Below are 21,080 nucleotides of genomic sequence, written 5' to 3'. Positions count from 1 at the left end.
AAACTATTTTCTTAGGGAAAAATCTCTGCTATCATCCCACTTTTTAAAGAAAACCCTGGTTCCTTTACCTACCCCTAATGCCATCTTTACCTCTGAGCTCTAGTCTACTTGTCAATCTACTATTCAATTCTCTCTCTGGATTGAGAGACTCCAACCATTGTTTCTTACTATTTTATAAATACTGCCATCAATACATACTTGCGTGAGATGAAATTGAACAGAAATATAGACTTTCCAACCAGATAGGAAATCTTAGGGTAGTCAGAACTTACTAAAAGCCCATGGAAGCCAAGCAATGTACTTGTCAGGAAAACGGAAGTTAGGGACGGTTAGAAAGTGATTGTGTTTCAGTATAAATTATGAATAAATAAAACAAACACGCAAAATGGATAGAGATTACCTGCAGGGAGGGGTAACAGTGATTAAAAATAGGCAAAAATCAAGCAGCAGAGTCCACCATCCAAGCTACCTCTATCCAAAAACTCATTGGCTGTGGGTTTCTGCTGCCAGTTTGGAACTGATTCTTGAGTTGGGGCATGGATTGAATGGCTGAAATGTGGGACAGCGCTCTCAGCTCACACTTCCCAAACAAGGCAACCTAGAACTGGTTGGAAGCATAAAGAGACATCTTTGTTGCCTCCCCAGATCCCAATTCAGTTCAAGCTGACTCATACGAACAACTGTGTCTAATCATGAGCTACATATTACTTGAAGAAGAAGCCCTCAAGAAATGTACAATGTACTCCCGACATAAAAATAAGATAGTAATAATTAGGAAAATGGGGTGTATTTTATAATGTGGTATCCCCAAAGCTAATAGTCACAGAAATGCAGGGTGGATGATGGATTTGCCTGGGCCAAAGAAGGGAGAGCTGGATACTAAAAGCGAATTGAATGCTTGCAGCAATAGAGCAGTTGGAGAGAGATAAATTATACGGGCAAGGCTTTGAGGTAAGAATAAATATTTCATTTGTGCAATAGCATGGGAAGAAAATGTTACTGGAAGAGCGGGCTCCTATTGGTAAGTGTCTGGAGAGAAAGCTAGACAGAGTGGAACCATATTGTCCAGGACTTTGAATACAGGTTACATAGCACAGTCTATATATTATACAAATGGCTACAGGCTTTTCAGCCACTGACTGGTTTCATGAATAAAAGAGTTAGGGCTTCAGCATGTAGGATGAGTCTCTGGACCTCAATTTCCAACTATGTGGGAAGCCATGAAAAATAAATTACAGTGTAAAGGGAGGTTTCCATCTAGTTGACTTTTTTTTTTTTTTTTTTTTTGCTTTTTTTGGGCTTAAGGCAGATTTCTTTCTTGCACTTCGTTATAAGAAGATATTCAAGATGTACTGTACTATTCCTGTACTGTTTGTCACCTGCTGGATGCTGTACATCATTTTTACCAGGTTTACATTCCAATTTTCAGAATCAAACCTAATTAAACCTCTATACCACATAAATAACTGCTTTTTATCACAAATCTCATGGGGCTGAGGGCTATCATGGGAGGCCACGGTGCCAAATAGTTGTGAAGTGAGCAAAGCAGAATTGCCCCGTGCTCCAAGAGAGTCTACTTAAGTTTAATTCCATCTTTATCTATGAGAAGAAATACCAGAAAGGAGAACAAGTATGGCTTATATGTCATGGGTTTTATTTTTGGCTAACATCATGCACAGAAATATACAAAGCCTAAGTTTTGCAAGAAATGGAATGAGCACTTATTAAATCCCTGACAGGAAGATGAAAAGAAAGGGATTGATATATAAATGTATGGCCTGAGAGATGAGCGAGGCAGGTGTAAGACTGACTGCCAGTAGGCATGGGATATGTCATAACTGCATTTGCAGAACTCTTACACAGACCTGTGCCTCCTACAGTTATTCATCTTTCCTGTGTTGTAGGGAGGGTCTATTTGCAGAATCTGTACAACCTGGGGAAATAATTTAAACTCCCAGGACTAAGAAACTTGCTTACTACCTAACTCTTATGATGACTATTGTATGTATTAAACAAGTGACACACACACACACACACACACACACACACACACACACACTACTGAATACCATGCCCAAAACATGGGAAAACCTGAGAAACTGTCAGGTATTTCCTGACTCCTTTCTCTAATCATTCTCTTACCACACAACATGATAGATAACATTTGCCAACAATAACATTCTGTAATGCAGGCTATGAGGTAGCCCTTGCCAGCATGTTCCTGTGACAAAGAATGTGATCATTAATAACATATAAAATGCCTCATGTATTAAAAGCTAGATTTACATGATGAAAGAGGGGCATGGATCTAGATGTATTCATAAGTTGTTGAATGGCAACTCCTTTGTACTTTGGTCGTGGGGCTTGAACTCTGGACCTAGGCACTGTCCTTGAACTCTTCAGCTCAAGGTGAGTGCTCTATTGCTTGAGCCACAGCACCACTTCCAGTTTTCTGGTGGTTAGTTTGAGATAAATGAGATATACAAGACTCTATGTAGAAAAACAAACTTTACAATTTAGGCTGGGGCGGGGGGAAGGAAGGGAGGAATGTAGTTGTGGAGATGGGAGGGAAGGGATGAATGGTAGGGGAAAAACAAAGGAGGAGGCAACAATGCTTGATAAGAAATGCACTCATTACCTTGCTCATGTAATTGTAACCCCTCTGTACAGTATTTTCACAATAAAAAACTCATTTAAAAACGTCTTATGGACTTTCCTGTCTGGGCTGGATCCTCAGATCTCAGCTTCCTGGGTAGCTAAGATTACATGTGTGAGCCACTGGCACCCAGCTTTTAAAGAAAAATTTTTTATTAAATTGGGAAAATAAAAAGAAGTTCAAATGACACCTGCAACAGTACCAATGTTAATCAACTCACATTTACTTCATTCATTAAATATTCATATATTTGAAGCAGAATACTGTACAGTTATGAAGCAGAATACTGTATAGTTGTAATGACACTACCACATTACTAATTTGACATACAACTCCCCTCCCCAAATCTTGATTTTTAAAAATTTATTGTCTTTAAGTAGTTGTAGAAGGGAAGTGTCATTTAACAAACCAGTATATGAACACAAGGCATCTTGATCTGTGTTACCCCCTTCAATAGTCCTCTCCCCCTTCCTTTACATTTCTTAATTTTGTAGTACATGCAATTAATTTTTTATTGCACTCTTCCTCCTTCCCCCTTCATTGTCTACCCCTCCCTCTCCTCCCCCCACCCAGTTGTAAGTAACCATACAGTCCCCTTTTGCTGTATTTGGGGGAAAATGTTTATTGAATGCAATGTGAGACTATTCAAAAGAGACAATGCCTGCCTTCAGAACAATCTAATGGAAGACAGATATGCAAACAAGGAATGACAAATTCGGTAAGTACAGAAACTGCAGTACTGATGAACAGGGTAGGTACAATGGATACATAGAGGTTAAATCTCCCCAGGGTAAATGGAAGGACACAAGGTGAACAAATTCAGCAGCAGTACTCACTAGACACCATGTTGCAAATGAGCTTTACAACTTGTGGGTGGAGACAGGAGGAAAAAACCAAGAGAGAGCGAGGAAGGAGTGACATTGTCCAAAAAGAAATGTACTCTTTACCTGACTTATGTATCTATAACCCCTCTATATGTCACCTTTTAATAATAATACAAATTAATTAAAATTAAAAAAAAAATCTCCCAAGGGTGAGATTGGATGTGTTAGGCAGAGAGGCGTTAGAGCCAGATCTTTCAGGGTAAGGAGGGTTAGGGGGAAGAGAGAGCTAAGGAATCCTAGGCAAAGAGAGCACAGACATGGAGGAATATGAAGAAGGCTTTGTAGCTCAATGTTCATGACTTGATTTCCTGGGAAGACATGCCTTGTTTCCTGGAAGCAGGTGGATCCATATTCTCTAGTGTGAACTCACTGCAAGTACCACTTCTTGGAGCTGATGCTATTTCAAGGGAGACTAGCAACATGTTGGAAATAAGATGAAAATTATTTCCCTTTGAGTCTAAGAAGGTATACCAAAACCCTTCATTATTGTTAATGGGAACGATAAGGTGCTATTTTCTTTGTTACTTGGGCATCCCTGTGTTGATTTTTTCTTTTTGAAGAGAATTTACTTTTTAAATCAAACTTCTGTTCAGACATCCTGTCTGTCAGGTTAAAAAAAAAATGAGCTATTTTCTTCTTGCCTTCAGGAAGGAGCCACAGCATCTTTGGTCCCTGCCATTCCATACAGTATTGAATGGAAATATTTATCACACTTAAAGCTATGTCGTGCCAAGAAAGAAAAAAAATGTATCGAGAATGCAGCTGTAATTCATTGTCTTCTGCATTTTATCTAAACAACTTGCTGATATTGGGGGGAAAAAAACAAAAGCCAAAAACAAAAGGTACTCCACAGTGAGGGGGCAAAGAGAACATTCGAAAACTCAAAGTACACACACACATTTTTTTCTGACTTTGGAGGTTATAAAGACCACAACGTGAGCCCACATTCAGGCTGGTCCCGCCCCCCCCTTACCCCCCTGCCCCCTTCTAATTGCAGCATTCCACATCACTGGTCATTAACAGCTCAGAGCTCCCCTTGGGCTCCAGTGAAAGACCCGGCACATCATTACAAATAAACAACCCCTTCCTCCCTGGAAAGAGTGGCCCAGTATTCCAGGCACGTCTTCTCTCTGCTTTCATTGCTCTGCCAAGCTCCCCCCCATGAGTGGGAAGGGGGAAAAAGAATGAGAGAGAGAGAGAGAAAAAAAAGTATCCCACAACTTGTCTAAAGCATGTAGCGATGATTTGTGTCCTTACTTAGGGGTGAGGACTGTCACTGTTGATCTGCTTTCAGGCCCAGATTCCATGTGATAAGGGTTGACCTTCTTTAAATATTCACCCATTATGCACTCACAGAGAGCAGGCAGGACACAAAAGTCCCTCAGATGTTCTGGACATCAATCAAGAGCTCAGCATGGAGCCTGCCAAACCTTTCTTCCAGAGAGGAATCGGGGAGTCCAAGGCAAACTTAATAAAGTTTAAAGCTATGCCACACTACATTTGGGGAGACCATTGTTATTTAAAGGGTGCCATTAAAACAAATTCTCTATAGTTACCAGTGGTAACAACGAAATTTCACATGCAAATACAGACAGTCAGATTTCATGCCAGCTTAAAACCTTCAAAAAACGTTTATGATACTAGACTGGGTCTCAATGGCTTTAGCAGGTTGTTATATCCCGCCCTCAGCCTCCCCCTCCCACCCCAGCCCCGCCCCACAGAGACACAGTACTGTGGATCTATTTCCAACTATACAAAGTTCCTTACGAACAACTATATCTAAAAGGCATCCTTTCTGATACATTCAGAATAAGGAAATACATTTAATATAAAATATTCTAGCAGCTTCATGGGCTACTTTTAATCTAGTACAATCTTGTCAGTGCCAAAAGGAGAGAATTCTAATAGAATGGAATAGACAACTGCAAACTAAACTCATACAGGCTTGCAGTGTTGGTCTTTAGTCATTCCTCCTCGTCTTAACACATTAAAGGGATTTGAGATCACTTTTGTAAAAGAATAAGCCCCAAACTACATTCCTCTAAGACATCACAACATTGAGTATGTACTTGGAGTGTTCAATGTCAGCATCAACTCAACCAAAACCATCAGAGAAAGCCAAATTCCTTTAAGTAAAGGAATTTGGTAATGGAATGAGACCTTAAATTAGTGCAATCCTCATTTACTAGAGACTACAGAATTCTTTACCAAGACTTTTATCAGACTTATAAATAATATATGTATATATATATATATATATATATATATATATATATATATGCACAGTTGAGGCATAAGAAGGCTAGATCCTGTGAGGTGACATGGTTCAAAAGACGTGTACTAAACTTACATAACTGCCACCACTCTGCACATCACCTTTATAATAACAATCTTAAAATGCATGACAAAAATAAATAGAAGAATATAAAAAGGATAGACCCAATATAACTTATGAGAAAACAAAACATTAAATGAGTAAGAAAAAACTCAAAGGCAAGTGATATAATTACACAACCAAAGAACATTAACTCAATTTGCAAAGACAAAGTCTAAAGTTAAAACAACAAATGTCCAGACTGCCTTCACCATGCACAAATCTCACATGCATGTTTAGTTTATTATTTGGATTCAGTGTTGCTTTATTAAAGGATTAGACATCCAGACTTATACCTTCTTATAGGTAAGCGAGTGGTTAGATAGCATGTGACATCATTCTGTATAATTAATTACTATCGGGTAAAGCATTAGCTAGTAAATGTGATTATCTGTGACTAGACACTAATTGAACTGGAGGAAGATACTTTGACCAGAGCTAAGAAGCCAGGAAAGACAGTGTAGTTATTCCAAATAAACACAGAGTAACAACAATGGCAACAACATGATGGTCATGATACATGCCACCTGGCATGCTTTTGCCACCCATGGGCACGATGTGATGTCCCTAATCTAGGACCACATTCAATCCTCACTGTGAGGTGTGTCATAGAATTCCTATTTTCAGATGAGAATACTGAGTGTGACCACAATAAAGCATCCTGTTACAGATTATAGTATCAGTCACCAACATCTCAGTATGGTTTTGGTCTACAAGAAATATCTGAAGCAGGAAGAATGCTGAATGGGCTTACACCGATCAAGAAACATTGTGTTCATAAGCTGCTTTGTTAAGTGGAAACTCCTTCATAAAACTACTTAAATAACACACACACACACACACACACACACACACACACACACACACACACACACACACACACACACACACACACACACACACACACACACACACACACACACACACACACACACACACTAAATATCTGAAGCAGAAATTGTCCATTCAGTAGATGGAGGACTCAAGAAACTCTGAGCAGCTGTTGAGATTCATTCAGAGAATATCACTGGCAGCAATTACGCAGGCTGGAACAAAAGGTGTGGGTCTGAACACAGGCTTTGGAGGAAGGAGGGTTGCAACACATACTATGAGAGCCATCCTAGTGCATTCAGAAAAACCCAGAATTTCAGGTCCACTAAGAAGCAAATCTCCCCCTCTAAAGCATAGAAATTGTGTTATAAAATAATTACAATAGCTGGGTGCTGGTGGATCATGCCTGTAATCCTACCTATGCAGGAGACTGAGACTTGAGGATCACAGTTCAAAGCCAACCTAAGTAGGAAAGTCTGTGAGACTCTTAACTTTTTTTTTTTTTTTTTTGGTCAGTCATGGGGCTTGAACTCTGGGCCTGGGTGCTGTCCCTCAGCTCTTTAGCTCAAGGCTAGTGCTCTAACATTTGAGCCACAGCGCCACTTCCAGTTTTCTGGTGGTTTATTGAAGATAAGAGTTTCATGGACTTTCCTGCCCTGGTTGGCTTTGAACCACAATCCTCAGATCTCAACCTCCTGAGTCGCTAGGATTACAGGCATGAGCCATTGGCACCCGACTCAGACAATTAACTCTAACTTTTAACCACCAGAAAACCAGAAGTGTAGCTGTGGCTTGAATGGTAGATTGTTAGCCTTGAGCAGAAAAACTTGGGGACAGCACCCAGTCCCTGAGTTCAAGCTCCAGGACCAGCACAAAATAATAATAATAATAATAATAACAATAATAATAATAATAAATCAGTATATTATCACTAATATGAAGTAGTGTTTTGCGTATATTGTTTTCCACTCTTCTACAGCCCTTCAATGCAGGAATTGTTGATCCCTGAAATGAGTGGAGGGCTTTAGAGCTGCAGAAGGAAGTGTTTTCATGACCTGGCTTGTACTGGAGCTCACTGGTATCCTGGAGATGCAGGGTGACCTCTCCAGACCATGAACACAGCTGTTCCTTCACCAGAGGAGTCTGATGTTCTGCAGAAGGCATTATTGTCCTCACACCAAAAGATGAACTACCTAAAGATATAATCCCTGCTGATGAGGCACTAAATAAAAGTTGCTCATTATTTGTTTGTTGAAGAATAAACACAATAATAGGCTGACGGCTGCCATTCTGGCACCTGAACTTGAGAGTTGAAATTTTTTTTGGTGGGGGGCGGGGGGGGGGCGGTCCGGTCGTGGGGCTCAGCTGAACTCTGGGCCTGGGTGCTGTCCCTCAGCTCTTCAGGTCAAGGTTAGCAATCTACCACTTGAGCCACAGCCCCACTTCTGGCTTTTTTCTTTTTGCTTATGTGGTGCTGAAGAATCGAACCCAGGGCCTTATGGCATGTAAGGCAAGCGCTCTACCACTGAGCCCAAGAGAGTTGAATTTTTGCATCGAGAAAATTCTCAAATACTAACCCAACTTACAATAAGCTCCATTTTAAAAGGGAGTCTGATTTCTTTTTTTTAAATTAGAATCAACAGTTCTCCAAATTTCATAGGGGGAAAGAAAGTTTTCAGAAGATTGAAATTTGGCTTGGAGAGCTGGACAATTTGTTTTGTAAAAATGAAATACAGCAGTGCCGTACGGTGAAGCTCCATTGGTAGATGTTTTCTGGTCAGAAAATCTTACAGCAAAGGAAAACGAGCCTTAGGGGGGAGGAAAATGTAAATCCAGATACCTAGTATTTCTTTCTAAGGGCTCTTTATAGTACTTCAGCAAAATCAGAAGATATTCATGATATATAAGAGGCAGGTAATAAAGGGAAAGGAGTTGAACTTGAGAGATAAGCATGTCAACAAAACCAATGATTTGTTTTGACACAAAGACAATTATTTAGTAGTCTAATGGGGAGAAAGGAGCCTGTAATATTATGCTTGCCAATGTTAGAGTCCAGACAGAGTGTTGTAGGCCTTCTTCATTACAGGTACTACAGACTACTACAGACAGTTGGCCCTCAGGATGGCTTTGATGACTACCGCCAAACATGCAGTTGCAAAGTAAAACACTCCATGAGTTTGTTACCCTACGGATGAAGCCAAATGAAACATTCAAATTCACCCTTAACCAACATGAGTAAAACTTGTATTTATTCAGATGATTTAAGATCCATGAAGACAGCCAAATGTCCTTTAAATTGTCACCATAATTCCTACTCTAAGGGCTCTCAAAAGTTTATGGTGGAAACACTTCAAAGTCCTCAGTGAACCTCATTAGCACCTCCGCCAAAGGATGTGTAAACTGAAAAAAAGAAAAAGAAAAAAAACAAGGAAAGAGGAGAAGTTCAAAAGGAGCAACTGTCCCTTTTATAATCACTTGCTTGAAAAGTATTTTGATTTTTTTATTGAAATGTTAGGTGTAGATTTAGGAACTGACAATAAGACCAAAAAAGTTTACTTTGCTCTATGAATTTAGGCACCAGAGCCATAAATTATTATCTTCTGCCTGTTCAATATGGGATCTTAGCCTCATTTGTCATTGATTAGATCAATACTTCACCTTTTTGTGTTAGAGTTCACATTTTCACTGTCCCAACATTTGATGTCTTTCTGAATTATAAAAGATTTACATTAACCTCATGTTTGAGCTACAGAAAACATCAGAAGGCTGCTGATCTTAGCCTAAGTATAAAGTTCAAACAGTAGCTTCCATATTCCTGGAAGATGGTGTCCAGTGACGTCAATGGATTCTCTTATTCTTTCTCTGCCTTCATCTTTTTTCCAAAAGTACATGCTCTAGCTCAGAGCTCTGTCTCCAAATGAGTTTATTACTGTCTCCATGGGGAAAAGAAGAGAGTTCTGGGATGTTTTTGTATGTTGACTTTTGGCTTTCCCCTCTGATTTGTTTCTACCATGGGAAGATTTAGCAGGAAGACAGATACTTGCAAGACAGAAAGAAGTCGTTTGCCAGGAATCAAATCCACCAGCACCCTGGTGTTACACGCCCATCCTCCAGAACTGCAGGAATATCTAGTGGCTTTTAAAACCACCCACTCTGTAGTATTTTTGTTATAGAAGGTAAAGCAGAGTGAAATACAGTGCTTCAAGAAGACAGAAGAACCAGGTGGATTGTCCTGAAACTGATGAACTATGACAAAAACAATTCAGATGGTAAATTTTATGTATACTTTTCCACAGTTTAAAAGGGAAAAAAACTTTCATGAGTATTTAAAAACATGTAAGCCCCAGGCCCAAGCCAGGCTTTCCAGGATGCATATCCTGGCCTCATCTATCAGAACGTCGGTCCTGTCCCTCTTTTCGTCATCTGCATTGCTGTCATAGTGATAAGTGGCACAAAAATCCTGCCATACTATCTCCTATATGTGGTTCTAGCTCCAGAGAACAGAAGCCGTGGCATGCCTAATTCTCAAATTCCAACTCTGAAACACCCCATGGTCTAGACATAGCATGCAAGTTCCACTGGCAATCTTCTTTCCTCTCACCTCTCCTCACCTCAACAAATCGTATCACCTAGGTACTATGTATTTAACACAGAAAGAAGATAAGCTATAGGGCATATGGCAATGTTTCTGTTCTCAGACACTCAGGGGTAAGGGAGGATACATACTGATAAAGAGATCATTCCAATGATGGCAGCGCACAGTTGAGCATGAACTTGCATGTTCATAAGGAGGCACATTATGCTTCCTGGATTTTATTTTGAAATTTCTTCCATACAATCGTGACATACAACTAAGAAATCAAAGAAGTACACAACACTATGTTGAAAACGAACTTTACAACTTTGGTTGTGGGGAGGGGGTAGTTGTGGAGGTGGGAAGGAAGGGATGGTAGGGGGAAAACAAAGGAGGAGGCAACAATGCTCAATAGGAAATGTGTTTATTACCTTGCTCATATAACTATAACCCCTCTGTACAGCACTTTCACAACAAAAAAAGTATAAAAAAAGAAATCAAAAGTTTTTCTAATTGACATAAAATTGCTTGAATCACACATTTAACTTTACATTAACATTTTACAATTTTACTCATCTTTGCTCAACATTCATAACTCCTGCAGTAAAAAAATAGTATACCTTTAGTGTCTTCTTACACAAAAACATAACTTTGGGATCCCGTTAGGACTAAAGAAACAAAAATGAAGCATAGAATTGTGATGAGCCTCCTTGAGCATAAAGATGTATTAATTTGATAGAAGGCAGAGATACAGGCACATTTAATACTCTTTGTTCCATTTTAAATGTAGATAAGTTTACCTCTTTTCTGGTTTCATAATTAGTTTGTCCTGCCATTCAGAGTACACACAATTCCAGCCATGGGAGACAGAATGACCAGTTCAAGTTCAAGGGTTCACCGCACACGAATATCCATAAATACCCTTGACAGTTCTGGTAGTATAATGAGCCTTGCAATTACTCAGCAGACCATCAACACAATATGTGAACATAATGCGTGCAACGTCAAACAACACAACATTACACAAATAATACCAACGAACTGTTACAGTTCACAAAAGGCTTTTGGAAACTAATTAAATTGCAACAGCTCCTCTTAAACCTTGGTAAGTTTGCAGGCAGTTTTACCTTAGTGAGCTAGGCTTATGGGAAATAATTAAGAGACAAAGGTGTTGGCATTATAGACAAATGGGAGATGTCAATTAGCAAAACACTCTTTCAAAATGACACCAGTTAATTCTTGCAACTCTGGGTGAAGGAATCCACCCCCTACCCCCACTAGCTCCAATCACCCATACTAACATTTCACTGTCTTTAGCAATGTCTGTACTCCTGAGGTAGGTAATTTCTACCCTGCCTTCATGTTTCTTCTGCCATTCAGGTAAATCATTTGAATAGTGTACTTTCATTTGCTCTGATGGCTCTTCCATAGTGGCTTATTGATCTCTGAAACACATTCTTTAGCACAGTTGCAGTTCAAAAGTAATATGTAGTGGCTAGGGATTTAGGCTCCAAGGTAGAGAATTTATCTAACAGTCACAAGGATTTAAACCCAGCACCACATTCAAAACACAACACAACCACCCCAGAATAAAAGATCATAATATCATCATACATACAAGATCATTCATAATACCATTGAGAAAAGGTACATGAGTTAATGCACAGCAAATACACACACACACACACACACACACACACACACACACACACACACACACACACACATATGCAAAAAAGCAGGCATCTTGTCTACCAATTTAATTATCTGAGTAATCTGGAGATTCAAATATAAGATCAAAAGTGAAAATGATTTATATAATTTATTTTGTCTCACATTTTCCCTGTCTATAAGCTAACGATGGTTGTAAATACATGTAGGCTTCCTAAACTGGGAAACAGCTATCTCTTGTGTTCATCACAAACGGTTTGTTACTGTGGGCATTTTCAGACTGGGCTTGTCAGGGTAGGTCAGCATTTATCAAGTAGTTCAAATGGATGATGAGTAACAAAGCAAGCTCAAAAATTACATAGTAGAGGAAAAGGATGCAAAATAACCTGGTGGTGAAAAAAATCAAGGCATTTTCATTAGAATTTTTATCAGAATAGTTGAGATAACTGGTTTATTATTTCAGATTCCAAGGAACTACTTCATAAAGCAATCAGCATTTCTACTTCTCACCCTATTTTTTAATTTTTTTAATAAAGTAAAGCACAAAAGAAAAGTTCATTGGGAGATATCTGGAAACAAATAGTGCTATCATGTTCTACAAACAAAGCAGATAGTAACGAGTTTTTGAGAAAGAACAATGTGGATGACTTCAAATGTTGGCTAGTGTGATGTTTACTTAATGTTGCGAGAGAGTTAGTCTACAGCTAATCAGTTGGGGAGATTCTGGAAAATCAAAGAGGTAGAACCACACAGGAGGAAGTAGGCCGGATCTTTTGTGGTATCTTGTGCCTAGATCCTTCCTGTCCTTCTCTTTGCTTCATGGCTGCCATGACGTGGATCTGCTCTGCTCTGTCCCTCACCCCGCACCCTGAGGGTCTCTGAAAATCTGAGCCAAAATAAAGAATTCCTCCCTTTAAGTTGCCTCCATCTGGTATTTTGGTCTTAGCTGTATAAAAAGAGTTAATGCAATTAAGAACAAGAATCCGCTGAAAATCAAGAGGTGGTTGAGAATGTTGAAAGGGGTGATATTAATCAAGATGCATTGTATTCATAAATTGTTAAGTGGTAACTGCTTTGTACAACTTAAAGATAAAAGAAAATTCAGCCTTTCATTGTATAAAAATAAGACTTTAAAATGATTAACTGGGAAACACTTGAGAACACTGTAGAAATCCAAGATCTGGGGCAATTGTCATGATTAGCATTTTGATCGAAAACTATGTAAATATTATGGGGAAAAACTTTAGTGGTTTCTTAAATTTATATGAGTATTGAAGGAATTATGTCCTTAGGAAAATGAAAAGTACTAGAGATAATACTGAGAACATAAGATATAAGATATTTAAAGACCCATGAAATGGTAAGAAATCATGTTTAATGTCATAGTATGGATAGAACATTGCAGGACGTATAGCTCTACAATTGTGTTCAGAAGACTGTGACTTTCTAAAACTTTAGAGCTAACCCTAATATTATAGTTTGGGATTGAGTACCTAACTAGGATTTTTGAATCATATGAATCATATATATGAGCTAAATTTTTTTTTTTTTGCCAGTCCTGGGCTTGAACTCTAGGTCTGGGCGCTTTCCCTCAGCTCTTCAGCTCAAGGCTAGCACCCTACCACTTGAGCCACAGCACCACTTCTGGCTTTTTTTTTTTCTACTTATGTGGTGCTGAGGAATCGAACCCAGGGCCTCATGCATGCAAGGCAAGCACTCTACCACTGAGCCACCTTCCCAGCCCATGAGCTAAATTTTTTAAGTTAAAAGGTTCAAACATAGTCATCTACCTAATTCAATAAAGATGTATTGAAAGTTCTATAAAATAAGCAGATATAAGTACACTGATTATACAGGCAGCCCTACCAACCAGTCAAATGTACTTGTAGCACCTAAATAAATTGAAATGTTATACTAAGCAAAATTAATATTCATCCAATGCTTAACTGTATTTGCCCTCTTAAAATAACATTATAATGATCCACCAAGACTTTCTAATTTATAGCGCAAATTTGAACATTTTCTTTATCAAGATAAGCTAGCCAATGGCAAATTCTGATCCTAAAATGAGTTCCATTTAATACTTTCTCTTGGCTGTGTAGTGGAACCTGCTGAGGTAGGAACTTCTGAAAATTTAATCAGATACAGATGGCTATAAAATGACTCAGAATAGAATACTCATACACTCTATATTTCAATAAACATAAACAATGACTAAATCCTTATCATTTTACCTCCTATAAGACAGAGCTTCTGCTGACAAATCAACATGTCTTCCCTGATTCCTCTATTGCTCCCAAGTCTCATATCCAATGTAAGCTATCAATACCAGGTAGTACTATACTCAATGGAAATTCCATTTTGAACCACTAATTCACAACACCCCCCCCCAGGTCACCATAATCACCTCTCATTATCAGAGAGAGTGAGTAACCAAAAAGCAAAATGAGATATACCAAACTTATTCAGCTTTTGATATATTAAAGGATATGAAGTAAGCAAATGTAGACTCTTAATTTATTAGATACTAGCGTTATCATTACTCAAGTTACAGAGTCAATAATTCTGAATTAAAAAAAATAATATACATAAGCTGGATGCTGATGACTCATGCCTATAACCCTAGCTACGCAGGAGGCTGAGATCAGAAGATCGTAGTTCAAAGCCAGCTTGAGCAGAGAAATTCATGAGACTCTTATACCCAATATAAAAAAGTCCCCCAAGAAAGCCAGAAGTAAAACTGTGATTTAAGTAGTAGAGTGCTACCCTGGAGCAAAAGAAGCTCAGAAACAGTACCCATGTCCTGAGTTCAAGCCTCAGGACCAGCATACACACACTCACATGCACATACACACACACACTACACTGAATAAGCGGTGTCATCCTGTTGGTGTAATCCAAGGAGAAATGTCTAGGAGAGAGTCACAAATCTCAGCTCTACTAAAATTCTAACTACGTTACTTAGTCCTTCTGAATACCAGTTCTTACTATAAGACCCAAATCTCCTGATACCTCAGAATATTGTCTCATTGAATAAATCATATATTGTAGTGAAAGTGTTAGTTTTGTGCAATATATTACTAACATTCTCACATAAAATCTTGTCATACATACTTCCTTATGTGTGTATACACTTGCATGTATTAAAATACATTTGGTGTGAAAATTTTATTTCTTTTGTGGTTCTGTTTCAAAGCCAGGAGCCTGAAAACATATTACACAAATGCATATAAACATACGTATTTTTAAAGGAATCAAAGACTTGCCATCGTTGCTTCTAGATCTGAGGTAAGTTTGAGGCTCTCTGATATAAGAGTTGGAAAGAACATATAAATATAAGACATTTCATCATACTAGAAGTTTTGTTGGCAGGTATGTGCTATTGAGAAAAAAACAAAGGTCTCTGAGGAGAGGGGAGAAAAGGAAGGAGCGAAGCTCTCAACTAGGTGGGTGTTTAGACTAGCAAGATTTTAGGTTTCATATCTTTTGAGTCCAAAGACTTACATTACAAACCAGAAATACTCTGACGTGAAGGAGAATAAAAATAGCAATGATTTCATGATCATGAACATAAACAAGTTAGGCAATCCTTAAGGTTGCACTTGGAGACTTTCAGTTGAAATTTCAAAATGCTCCAAAATTGAAAAAAGAAATACTGAAAAACAAACCCTCCGAACTCTAACATGACACTACAAGTGAAAATTCCACAGTGGCCTCCTGTAACAGACTGGTGACATGCAGGTGCACGCATCACCTTCAGGCTATGTAAGTGCAATGTACAGGAAACTTTAATGACTGTCATGTTTGGGCTTGGGCCCTATCTCAAGATATATCAGTATATCAGTATCTACATGCAAATATTCCAAAATTCAAAAAAATATTGAAATCTGAAATACTTCAGGTAATAAGCATTCATGGCTGTAAAGAAAGCATCTGATGTTTTTCCTGACTTGTAACATTATGGCCTGCTAACAGGGTAGCTTTCATTTGCTATGTCTAGTCTGAGCTCTAGTACAGTATCAGAAATCTATAATGCGGTCAGTCCTAGCTGCAACAGAGCAGAAGGAAAATCGATTTAAATATAAGTCTTTCTTGTTCACTTAAACCAGCAGTAGTAGTTTCCAGGCACATTCTGGTTTTTTTTAAGTGTCACCCCAAACTTAATAAGCATAGTCTTTTTGTAAGTCCAAATTTCAAAAACAGCACTGATGTGTTGGGTATGGTGGCTCAAGGCTAGCATACTACATGCTTGGGAGGCAGGGATCAGGATTGCAGTTGTGGGTCATGGTTCAAGGCCAGCCTGGGAATCAGTGGCTAGGTTTGGTCACATATGCCTAGTTTTCTAGCAACAAAGGAAAACACAGATGGGAAGACAGAAGTCCAGATCAATCTTAGTGCCTAAAGCCTATGTAAAAATTGCTGAGGGAATGATTAAAACAGTGAAGCACCAGGATAGCAAGAATAAAGCCCTCAATTCAATCCCCGGGACTGGCAAAAAAAGAAGAAAAAGGTGGAGAAGGGGCAGGACGAAGAGGAAGGGGAGTAAGAGGATGAGGAGAAAGAAGAGGAGGAAGAGGAGGAGATTGCATTTATACAATAGACTTTGGTACATGAACTTGTAAACTTCATAAAAATGTACTTCCAGTCATAGACTATAACGTTAAAACTATGGCTTACATATATCATGTGAATGCTTATGTGAAGTAATGTATTCACATAAATAGCAAAAGATATCTACAACTTCATTGCCGTTTTCTTTCAGTTTCACAGACTGAATATCCACCAAAATTCAGAGGAAAAATAGAGATTAGAGTATAGCCCATGAGGAGAAATGATTTTTCTACTGTCATACACAGAAAAGATTCTTCTGATCCTATTTGGAGAAATGTTTGTTGTTTCCAGTGGCTATTTATAGAATGTGGCCATTAAACACCTTGGGACATTTATCTTAGTTATGTGTCCCCGAAAGATAGCATTTTCCAACAGCCTCTTGCTTCCAAATGGGGAGTTCTCCTATTTTCCTTCCAATAAAACAAAGTGGCCCTTTAACAACCATATGGCCCCATATATTGCAAAGGAAGCCTCACTCAGCCTCTATTTTTGGGACACGGATTTCCTTATAAAACATACTGCAGGCTCTGAGCTGAATGAACTCCGTGTTGCTGTGGACAAAGCCCTTTACCACCTCTGCTTGCCACAGTACTTGTCCTATTTCTACTCTCTCAGGTAATAAAACATAAAAATATACTAAAACCTGTTTTTCTGGAGACATTATTTTTCATTTACTTAGCAAGTTATTTTCTGGGAACCCACACGTAGAGATTCCCTATGCATTGCCCAGGAAGCCTTTCCCATTCAACACGCTCAGCTCCAGGTACACACTGGGTCAAAGCAGATATTTCAACTTTATTTCAGCCAACATTGAAACGACAAGTAGATTCAACGACAGTAGATTCAAAAGTACTTTATGTACCTTCCCACTTACAAATTTTGTAAATGCAAAATATAATTTATCTCTTTATACTGTTTTGCATGATTTATACATGGTTTATACATGATTTATACAAAGAAAAGTCTAATTATGAATATCAAAATGCCAAAAAGGAGCACCTGATAAATCTGTGTGTGTGTGTGTGTGTTTGTGTGTGCCTGTGCCTGTGTCTGTGTCTGTGTCTGTGTGTGCTGATCCTGGGGTTTGAACTCAGGGTCCAAGACGCTGTCCCTGAACTTCTTTCGCTCAAGGCTAGCGCTGTACCACTTGAGCCACAGCTCCATTTCTGGCTTTGTTTGGTGATTAATCAGAGATGAGAGTCTTATGGACTTTCTGCCTGGGCTGAGATAAATCTTAATACTTATTCACTTGTTGATAAATCTCAATACTCAGTTACATGTATTTGTCATGAGAAAAAAGAAGCAAGTAAAATGCAAAGTACATAAGTCAGAATTGGGTTATTATTTTCATAGTAAGAAAACACCTGCTTTAAGCTTTATCTAGGTTAAAATAAAATCACATGCAAATAAAGGAAGGGTACAAAGCAGATAACTAAGGTTTGAATTAAGCCTTTGAGTTAAAAATCCTCTTTAAAACTCTCTATTATAGAGCAACCTCTCATGAAGCAAAATACCCAGGGCTTTATAAAACCCATAGATGTGCAGAGAACACATCACTCTATACACACTGCCCACCTGCTAGGCTTTGCTAAGATCTATTCTCTTCCATTCTGCATATAACTTTAGACCAAAGTGTGTGTGGGGGGGAATAGGCTAAAGGCTACAAGGAATCTGTAAGCCTTCTAACCCACGATATTGCTGACGTTTTCTCTCTCTGACTTATTGTGTTTTTTTTTTTATTACTGGAAGTACAATTTAAAATCTTCACATAGAAAGGACAAAACCAAAATTAAGAATGAGTTACTGTCAGTTAACCCCACACAGTCCAACATGTGTTCACACACGCATGCTTCTTTCTGCATGAAACAATCCTTCAAGAAGTTTCTAGTAGCTCTGATAAACAAGGCAGTGCTTCATCATTAGGCTTCATTTAGGCAGAAGAAGTTTCTTAATCCATGCAATAGTAACATTTGGGGATGGAGAAATCTTTCAGTTGAGTATCCTCAATTGCTTTCACTCATTATTTTCCAGCAATGTGGTCAACACAAAAATGTCAAAAAACTGTTTGAGGTAAAAACCACAGACTTAGAGCAATGAGTTTTTATTTTAATTACAAATCTAAAATAAGATACCTTAAGAGCCTCTGGTTAAATACAAACAATCAAATTCCATTAGTATGTAATAAACAACAAAATAAGAAACAGCTAAGTTCATACAAGTCTACACTTTATGGTCAGTAACATTTTGTAGATTTTAGCAAGGCACCATTAGTTCACACCTGTAATCCTAAACTTATGAGGCTAAAATCTGAGGATAGCAGTTCAAAACTAGCCCGGGGTCTGTGAGACTCACATCTCCAATTAACCAACAGAAAACTAGAAGGAACAAATTAACCGATAAAAAGCTAGAAGGAACACAAAGCACAATGCCTATGTGCATCTGATCATATAAAATAATATTCATTAAAATGAACTCAGGAAATGGAAACAAGAGGGTTTTTTTCTGTTTGATGCTCTTTTTATTTTCATCCTGTTGGTTCATTTATCTGTCTTTGGGAAAGTAAGGGGCACAGAAATCAAGGCACAAATGGTGAACAAATGTAGCAGTGTACTCACTAGACATTATGTTGAAAATGAACTATACAACCTGTGGGTGGAGATGGAAGGGAAAAACGGAGAGAGGGAGGGAAAGAGTTTGTTCAAAAAGGAATGTACTCATTACCTGACTTACGTAAGTGTAACCCTTTTATACAACACCTTGATAATAACAATAAAAAAAGAAAAACAAAACCTAGAAAGGCAGCTGTGGTTCAAATGGTAAGCACCTTAAGCAAAAAACTAAAGAGACAGCGGCCAGCCCTGAGTTCAAGCTGCAGTACTGGCATGCACGCGCGCGCGCGCACACACACACACACACACATATACACACAAATTATCAAAATATCAACACAGTAGAAGTTACTATTTTTGATTTTCCAAAAATATCACCAAACTAGAATGTCTCCTTTCACCATCAGAGGAAGACTGATTTTGCTGTCGGTCTGAATGAAAAGGCTTGAAGTACAGGAAGTTTTATCTGAAAAGTGAACATGGACTAACGCTTATAAATTAGCCCTAGTGCTATTTCCTATCATAGCTCCTGTTTGTTTATATTGGAGTCCTTATAAATTGGGTGTTATTTCCTCTCCCTTAAGTTTCAAGGTATTAACAGCCAAGAAGGTGTTGGGGTTTGTTTTCTACGCTTTTCCCTCCCTCCTCCTCTCCTATTTCCCCCAAGTAAATAATGCATAAATGGCATGGATCACGATTTTAGGGTTGGTCCCCAAACTTCAACCCTACTAATATCATGAGTTTATTTTACCTAAATCTACCTTAATATTTGAAAACATAGTCATCTCTTTAAAATGGAGAGGAGAAAAATATTCCTCTTCTAGAGGGCACAAGCTATCCAGCAGTATCATTTCTCATTTCTCTAGTCATTTCACAGCTAAACCGTGCAAATTCTTAAGCAAAGCAGCTTCATTTATTTTGACTTCCTGCCTGGGCTCTTCCATCCAGAGAAAACATTACTGTAATATTTTCATCCATTAAGTGCTCTTAAAATTCAATGTCTCTATTTAAACACAATTTCTTATTCTCAGTAAACTAAGAAAAGGATTAAGTTATACTCATCTAGTTTTAAAGAAGCATGCACCCCCTACATTGGTGACTTCCATTTGAGTGAAGCAGTTACCCCAATGTCGACATACCTGGCTTTGTATGTGGTAGGGAGTCGAGGTTGAGAGTTAACAGGACTGTGCTTGGCCAGTGAACTTCAGTGGAAAACACCTTGAGGAAAGTTCATGCACCCCAATTGCACATTCATTATAATGAAATAAAAAGATTACACGGCCATTGCTGACAAGGATTATCAAAAGAGAATGGCGCCACCTGCGCCTTGCTATCCCATTAATTAGTGTGGGGCATGAGGTGCCAATTAGGAAGCAGAAAAGGATCAGTAAACAGGGCACTAGCTGAATTTGACAGTTAACTCTTCCAGTGCAGGCCCCACTTCCTTAGCCTACGATGGCCATTTGTCTATGCAACCCAAAATTGAGCCCTATGCTGATTTCTTTGGACATGGTGACAAACTGTACTAACATATCATCAGAAAGACTTTCCAGTGGTGTGAAATAATAACTCCACAAGGAGCTGCATAGAAATGGGAAATCATTCCATAAACAAATGGTCATTCACTATTTCATGAAATACTAAAAAAAAAAAACTCAAGCCATCCACTGACTAGAATATTTTCACATTATAAATCAGAAATCTGTGGTAGTTAATTATTAATTCTGAGAAACAAGAGAAACAACTAGAGTACTGTGTGGTTAGTGGTAAATACCATCCCTTGGCTAGTAAATAAGTTATGGGTCTAAGAGCACACTTTTTTTCCCAAAAAATGAGTAAATGACTTCATTATTTGTTTTAGAGAACCATC

The 21,080-nt window shown here is 38.4% G+C and overlaps 1 protein-coding gene across 5 annotated transcripts in view; it reads right to left on the bottom strand.

Moving 5' to 3' along the window:
• Positions 1 to 21,080, bottom strand: part of Bmpr1b (bone morphogenetic protein receptor type 1B) — a 301,468-nt gene that overhangs the window by 80,018 nt on the left and 200,370 nt on the right. The gene's annotated exons all lie outside the window — the stretch shown is intronic.

Source organism: Dipodomys merriami, unplaced genomic scaffold (genome assembly GCF_024711535.1).
Source record: "Dipodomys merriami isolate MVZ:Mamm:240054 unplaced genomic scaffold, mDipMer1.0.p SCAF_15, whole genome shotgun sequence".
Taxonomy (NCBI): Eukaryota; Metazoa; Chordata; class Mammalia; order Rodentia; family Heteromyidae; genus Dipodomys; species Dipodomys merriami.
Note: the sequence above shows the minus strand (reverse complement) of the source record. Positions and strands in the feature narration are given on the sequence as shown.